Source organism: Tachysurus fulvidraco, chromosome 26 (assembly GCF_022655615.1).
Source record: "Tachysurus fulvidraco isolate hzauxx_2018 chromosome 26, HZAU_PFXX_2.0, whole genome shotgun sequence".
Taxonomy (NCBI): Eukaryota; Metazoa; Chordata; class Actinopteri; order Siluriformes; family Bagridae; genus Tachysurus; species Tachysurus fulvidraco.
The window spans coordinates 8,109,875-8,117,244 of record NC_062543.1 but is presented as its reverse complement, the minus strand read 5'-3'; positions in this window follow the sequence as shown (position 1 = coordinate 8,117,244).

Genomic DNA, 7,370 nt, shown 5'->3' with positions numbered 1-7,370 from the left:
ATATATATATATATATATATATATATATATATATATATATATATATATATATATATATAACTTGCAATCAATTAATATCATATAATTAAAGTAATGTCTTCCCCTATGCACTCATGCACATTGAACTGCTTTTGTATTCAATTGCATATTTGCACATGCTTTTTTTGGCACTTTAAGGTCACAACAGATGTTTAATTTTCTTTGCAGGTAGTATTATGAGGATCTTGCTCTTTGCGCAAGCTTTAAATAGAAATAGAAGTAAATGCAAGACAAGATATGCTAGAATTAAAGTTCACAGAATCTATTTATCTAAATAATGGTAGTAGTACTGTATGATTTTGTGACTTGGCTGGGATTTTCTGCATGCCATCACTGTCTCAGGTTACTTCTGAGGTTTAACAGAACTAGGGATGCTTTTTATGTGCAATGATTATACCATATAATATTCTGTTGCTTTTAGATATTTTGCACTAAGAAATTTTCTGTTGCACTTTTCCTTGCCCTTATCACCTGCCCAGTGTCTATGTATTCGAATGTAGTAAGAAATAAAGGAACGTAAACTCTGTCTTATTATCGTCTGTTTATTATCGTCAAAACCCCCCCTAAATAAACAGCATGTTGAAACTGAATTATTTATGATATGCTTTCCGATTCTGGTGCTAAATTGTTGGTTGCTGCTGCATTCACATAGTTTCTGTGAGACGATAGCAGTGGAGATAAGATGTAAGTCAAATATCTCAGATATTGATATGATAACAGTAAGGTGTCATTGTTAGCTCCTACACATACAGTGGCATTTTAATAAGTCCAGTGTCACATTCCAAGAAGCAGTACAGCTATATATAATGTGCAGTCGGGTAGGTTTAGTAAGCAAACTATAACTTAACATACACAATGGTGCCCATGGTGATGTTTTCATTAAAATTCCTGATCTGTCTGAGCAGAGTGTAGAGATGAGGATGTCTAAGATCTGGCCAGATTAAAAGACTCATGCACTGCAGTAATGTTCTCATTAGATAAAGCAAGGGCTAAATCCCACTGCCAGAACAGATAGTAAAATTGCATTGTGGGTAATGTAAGGAACCATTAACAAAACTAATTCACAGTTTAATGTGTAATGTGGAGTTTGCATGTTCTCCTGGTGCCTCGGGGGTTTCCTCCCTGGTACAAAGACATGCATGGTAGGTTGATTGGCATCTCTGGAAAATTGTCCATTGTGTGAGTGAATGAGAGTGTGTGTGCACTGCGATGGGTCGGCACTCCGTCCAGGGTGTATCCTGCCTTGATGCCCGATGACGCCTGAGATAGTCACAGGCTCCCCATGACCCAAGAAGTTCGGATAAGCGGTAGAAAATTAATGAATAAAGTATCATATGTAGATCAGCTGTGTCCAATCTTTTCCATCTCTTTGATTGGAAGGAAAACCTGCACCAATACATTTGCAGATAAGATCGAGCCATACTGATATGAATTAAATCAAGTGGCAGATAGAACTAACGGTACTCCTAATTTTAGTATTGTTTTCAATTAAGATCAGCAAAAATACACGTCCCTGATGCAGCCAACAGATAAAAACATGCAGAGGTTTAAAGGCATGTGTTGACAAGTCAAGTGCTACAAGAAGGAGCAGATCACTGGAATGTCTTACACACACATGCCCCTTAGTGGAATCATAAATGAGATAGCTATGCGTTTAAAAAAGGAATGTCTTCCATTTACAGTAAAAGGCTGTAGACACAGCCAGAAGAAAATGATACTGAGAGGGTATTTAGTTACTTTTTTTTTTTTTAAAAAGAAATCATTGTAGTTGCAAAAACAACCAATTATGGGCATATAAGTACAATTCAGATTTATAAAGAATTAAAACAAAAGGGTACAACCCCGATGCTAACTACGTGTGGGCTTTGAGGGCAACAACCTCCTAATCAATACAGAATTGTCGGACTGTATATGAATGTACAAAGGACATTATTCATAAAACCTTTCGGTGTTTATAACAAATTATAATCACACTGTCCAGTGTTACTCAAACGAGGATGGGTTCCCCTTTGAGTCTGGTTCCTCCCAAGGTTTCTTCCTTTTCTACATAAGGGAGTTTTTCCTCACCACAGTTACCTCAGTCACCTCAGGCTTGTTCATTGAGGATAAATACAAACACATTTAAATATAAGTCTAATATTAATCTTAATCTTCTTGCACTATATTTCTCATGTTCTGCAAAGCTGCTTTGAAATTGTGTCCATTGTTAAAAATGGTATACAAATTCAGTTGAATTAAATTCAATTAAAAAATACTGAAGACGATTTTGTGTTACGCATCAGAGAGAAAATGTTAGACAACGCTGACACTTACACACATCTGCAGTGCAAACCATTAGAGACTCCACATTATAGAACACATTGCGCCCAACAATCATGTCCATCAGCAACAACAATCTCCATCACCTCACTCCACCGGCACAATCACACTAAACACTAATCATATTCCTCTGTATCCAATCACCCTCCCAGCCTTAATAAAAATATTGATCACCTGATCTTTTGTCTGCTCCTGATAATGACTTTCGCTTCATAATTTGATTTTGTTTGTCAGTTTTTCGAATAAAATTTCATCCATCACCGACTTCATCATATGACATTCAAAAGGGATTTTCACACGGCTTTTAACCATGTGTTGAGGAACATTTCACACACGTTATTTAGAAGCGAGGTTAGCACCACATTTTTCCCAGGGTTATGAAACTCTGTTCTGGAGTATTGTTAGTGGTGAATTTGCATTGCAGGAAACAATGTATTGTTAGAATGTTACAGCTAGATTCTTAGCAACAGACACCCAAGAATTTGAACAACACATAGCTCATTTTGTGTGCTTTGTACAGTTACAGACGTTTGACTGAGCATTGTGTTAACAGTTGTTGTGTTTGAGGGAAAATTTTAAATAATCGCAAATGTGATGGAAAATAAATCAATTGGAACAAAGAAGAGACAGTTTTATTTTCACTGTTTTGCTCAGAAAACTGAATGGCATATACTGTAAATAACCGAATAAGGAAAGGTGTACAAGACAGTAGTGAGACCAGCTATGCTATATGGGTTAAAGACTGTAGCAGTATGTCACGAGTGTAGAATGATGAGACAGTGGATACAAATGCAGGTGAAGATTTTAATGAAAAAATAAACCCAAAGGGCTTAGTGGTTAGCACTTTCGCCTCACACCTCCAGGGTTGGGGGTTCGATTCCCGTCTCCGCCTTGTGTGTGTGGAGTTTGCATGTTCTCCCCGTGCCTCAGGGGTTTCCTCCGGGTACTCCGGTTTCCTCTCCCGGTCCAAAAACATGCATGGTAGGTTGATTGGCATCTCTGGAAAATTGTCCGTAGTGTGTGATTGCGTGAGTGAATGAGAGTGTGTGTGCCCTGCGATGGGTTGACACTCCGTCCAGGGTGTATCCTGCCTTGATGCCCGATGACGCCTGAGATAGGCACAGGCTCCCCGTGACCCAAGAAGTTCGGATAAGCGGTAGAAAATGAATGATTGAAAATAAACCTGGTTGTTGACACCAGCAATAAGAAAGTTAAGGCAGGGTTTAGGAATGTACAGAATGAGTGAAATGACAGATTATGAATAGCCAGGATTAATTGTTAATCCTGTTATGACCCTGAGGTTGGCCGGGGGGTGGGGGGGTTGGGCTTAAAGTCAGCATTGGGTATCTTACCAAGCTGATAGGAGGAGAGAAACCAACCTTGTGGATCACCACCAACAACAAAACAGCAACAATAAAATAGCCCATTATGATACTTCTTGTGTATGACATTTACTGTGCTTTTCAACATGGAACATAAATATTTAAAAAAGTTACAGTTGAGTTAAAAGGACACGGACACACATGGGGACATGGACAATGTTGGTTCTAAAGGAAAGAAGTAGAACCAAAACAAACTTCCCTAATGTTAGTTTATTTTATACATGCTTATCTACAAAGAAAACATGAAGAAAACTACAGTAACTACACTGCTCTTCCCTCACAAACTTAATTACAGGAGATGGTGCAGCTCCCAGCACTTACCTAAGGTGTTGTCAAATGTAGGAGCGCACTCATTAAAGTTAAAGTACAGTGTGAAATGTGAAACAAAATAACCTAAGATTCTGTTTCTGATTTGGAATGATGCAGGAGTAACTACTTCAAATGTGAAAAACACAAAACTTCATAAAAAACTGAATATTTGCTTTGGTAGAGAGATCAAAGCTACATATTGTCTCTGTTTGTGTTTTGCACATGGTTTGCAATTTAAATTAGACAAATGCTTCACAAGTACAGAACAAAAAGGTGCTCAGGTGTAGCCGTTGTATTTTGGAAGTTTCATGAGTCAAATTTAGCAACATGTTTGCAAGACTTTATACTCAGAAATATGGCATAAGTATTGTATGCTGTTTTCTGAGCAATTCCACATGAACTGACTACCAAGGACATAAACCAAGAGCAGTTGAATATTTCTTTAATATCACTTTAAGAATATGATATCAAATCAGCTCTATAACAGAGCTACCTCTTGTGAAACAACTGCAGCATTGTGGGTGGCCACAAAAGAAAGTACAATGCATCATTTCTGGTCTCAAATTGTGCTGCAGAGTTTGTAACCTTTAGCAAATGCTTCATATTTCTAAGGAAGCTTTTCTTGTAGTCAGAAAGCCATTCAAAGCTCATTACCCCATCCCAGAGAGTGAATCTATTGGCCTGGTGTCAGAAATGATGTACTGCATTCATACAGTAGGTCCTCTATCAGGAGCTGCTGCCAAGCAACCATGAACAGCCACTCATACAGCCCCTGAGGGACCATGGCTGAAAGCAGGCAGTGAGTATGACAGGTTTACTGGAAAATTGTGATTACTACTCCAAATGTCCACATATCAGCAAATACAAATACTAATATTACTGCCCAGGTGCTTAAAAAAAGGAAACATTTGTTTACATAAGTTTCAGTTTTATTTTTATTGTCATGTGCATAGAATATCATGGACAAATGTAATGCTTGTTGTGAGGCTCATGTATAATAGAGCTGTGCAGTACAAAAAAAAAAGAAGATTTGGGGGAAGGAAAAGAAAAAAAAGGAGGAAATCATTATTAACAAATTCAACCGATACTAAGCAATATTAACCAACATGATAAAATCCATATTGGTTCATTTTAATCCATTAAAATCCAATAATTAAAGTGTTTACATTGGCTTACCTTGAGCCATTTACTAACAAGAAATAACCTTATAAAATAAAAGTTTACCATGGTTATGGATTGCATGTGCACCCGAAATTGCATAATCAATTCTGTTCACAATGTTGAAACTTTATTGGACTTCTCAGGACTTCAGTGATAAGATATACCTGGTAATGTAGTCCAGAAACAAAATAATATTTTACACAAATAAATGTTTGCGTCTAACCATTAGTTTATTAACGAGGTAATATTGTGGTGTTACATTGTCGGTGAGACTGATACTAATACAAATATTGATCTGATTAATAAATTCATGTCCCAGTCAACATTTTTATTTGAGATTCAATTGGTCAGGGGCTCAAATAAGGTGGTTTAGGGTATTTTAAGTCATTTACAGCAGCAAGAAAGTGGGTTTTATTTAGACTAAAAAAGTTTTTTTGACAACACTGAAGAAATTACACTTTTTTTTTTTTTTTTATAAAAGAGTACATTTGCTGTCCTCTCAAAATAACTCAACACACAGCCATTGATGTCTAAACTGCGGGCCACAAAATGAGAACACCTCTAAGTGAAATTGTCCAAATTGGGCCACATAGCCATTTTCTCTCCCCGGGGTCATGTGACTTGTTAGTGTTAAAAGGACTCAGGTGTGAATGGGGAACAGGTGTGTTAAATTTGGTGTTATCACTCTCACTCTCTCATACTGATCACTGGAAGATCAACATGGCACCTCATGGAAATGAAAATTCTGAGGATCTGGAAAAAATAATTGTTGCTCTACATAAAGATGGCGTAGGCTATAAGAAGATTGCCAAGACCCTGAAACTGAGCTGCAGCACGGTGGCCAAGACCATACAGCGGTTTAACAGGGCAGGTTCCACTCAGAACAGGGCTCGTCATGGACGACCAAAGAAATTGTGTTGCACTTGATCAGCGTCATATCCAAAGGTTGTGTTTGGGAAATAGATGTATGAATGCTGCCAGCATTGTTGCAGAGGTTGAAGGGGTGGGGGATCAGCCTGTCAGTTCTCAGACCATATACCACAAACACTGCATCAAATTAGTCTGCATAGCTGTCATCCCAGAAGGGAGCCTCTTCTAAAGTTGATGCACAAGAAGGTGCTGCAAACAGTTTGCTGAAGACAAGCAGACTAAGGACGTGGATTACTGGATCCATGTCCTGTGGTCTGATGAGACCAAGATAAACTTATTTGGTTCAGATGGTGTCAAGCATGTGTGGTGGCAACCAGGTAAGGAGAACAAAGACAAGTGTGTCTTGCCTACAGTCAAGCATAGCGGTTGGAGTGTCATGGTCTGGGGCTGCATTAGTTCTGCCGGCACTTTGGAGCTACAGTTCATTGGGGAACCATGAATGCCAACATGTACTGTGACATACTAAAGCAGAGCAGGATCCCCTCCCTTTGGAGTCTGGCCTGCAGGGCAATATTTCAACATGATAACGACCCCAAACACACCTCCATGATGGCCACTGCCAATTTACACCTTTATACAAACTGTACAATGTTCACTACTTTACATTGTAGCAAAGTGTCATTTCTTCTGGATTGTCACATGTAAAGATATAATAAATATTTACAAGAATGTGAGGGATGTACTTACTTCTTTGAGATACTATGTATGTATGTATGTATGTATGTATGTATGTATGTATGTATGTATGCTAAATTAAATGCAAATGCATTCATATATATTATTGTATTGTATTTTGTATTTAGACAAAGCCTTTGTGTGTCTCAGTGGAATCAGTGCAAATATTAGTCAGCATTAATTCATCATCACTTTTCCACGTTTGAGTGTGTTAGAATCTGACCTATGATATATACAAAAGTGAGGCAAATTTGAGTCCAGGAAGACCTGTCCTATGATCATAAAAAACAACATAAAAAAAAATGTTGATGATTTTGAGAGACTACAGCATATGAAAGGTTTTCACATTTTCCGCAATGACGTTGTGTAAATTGTGATTCTCACAAAAGTAACATTAAACTGTTGTGTGAGGAGGATATGAGTAGAGGATAATTACACCAATTTATATGTAGGATTATGAGCAGAATAAGGATAACATTTAATGCATGGATGCTTTGCTTTGTGGTTTTTGAGATGTCTCGCCTGAATGTGAGTGCTAATGGAGATTTGGGGATG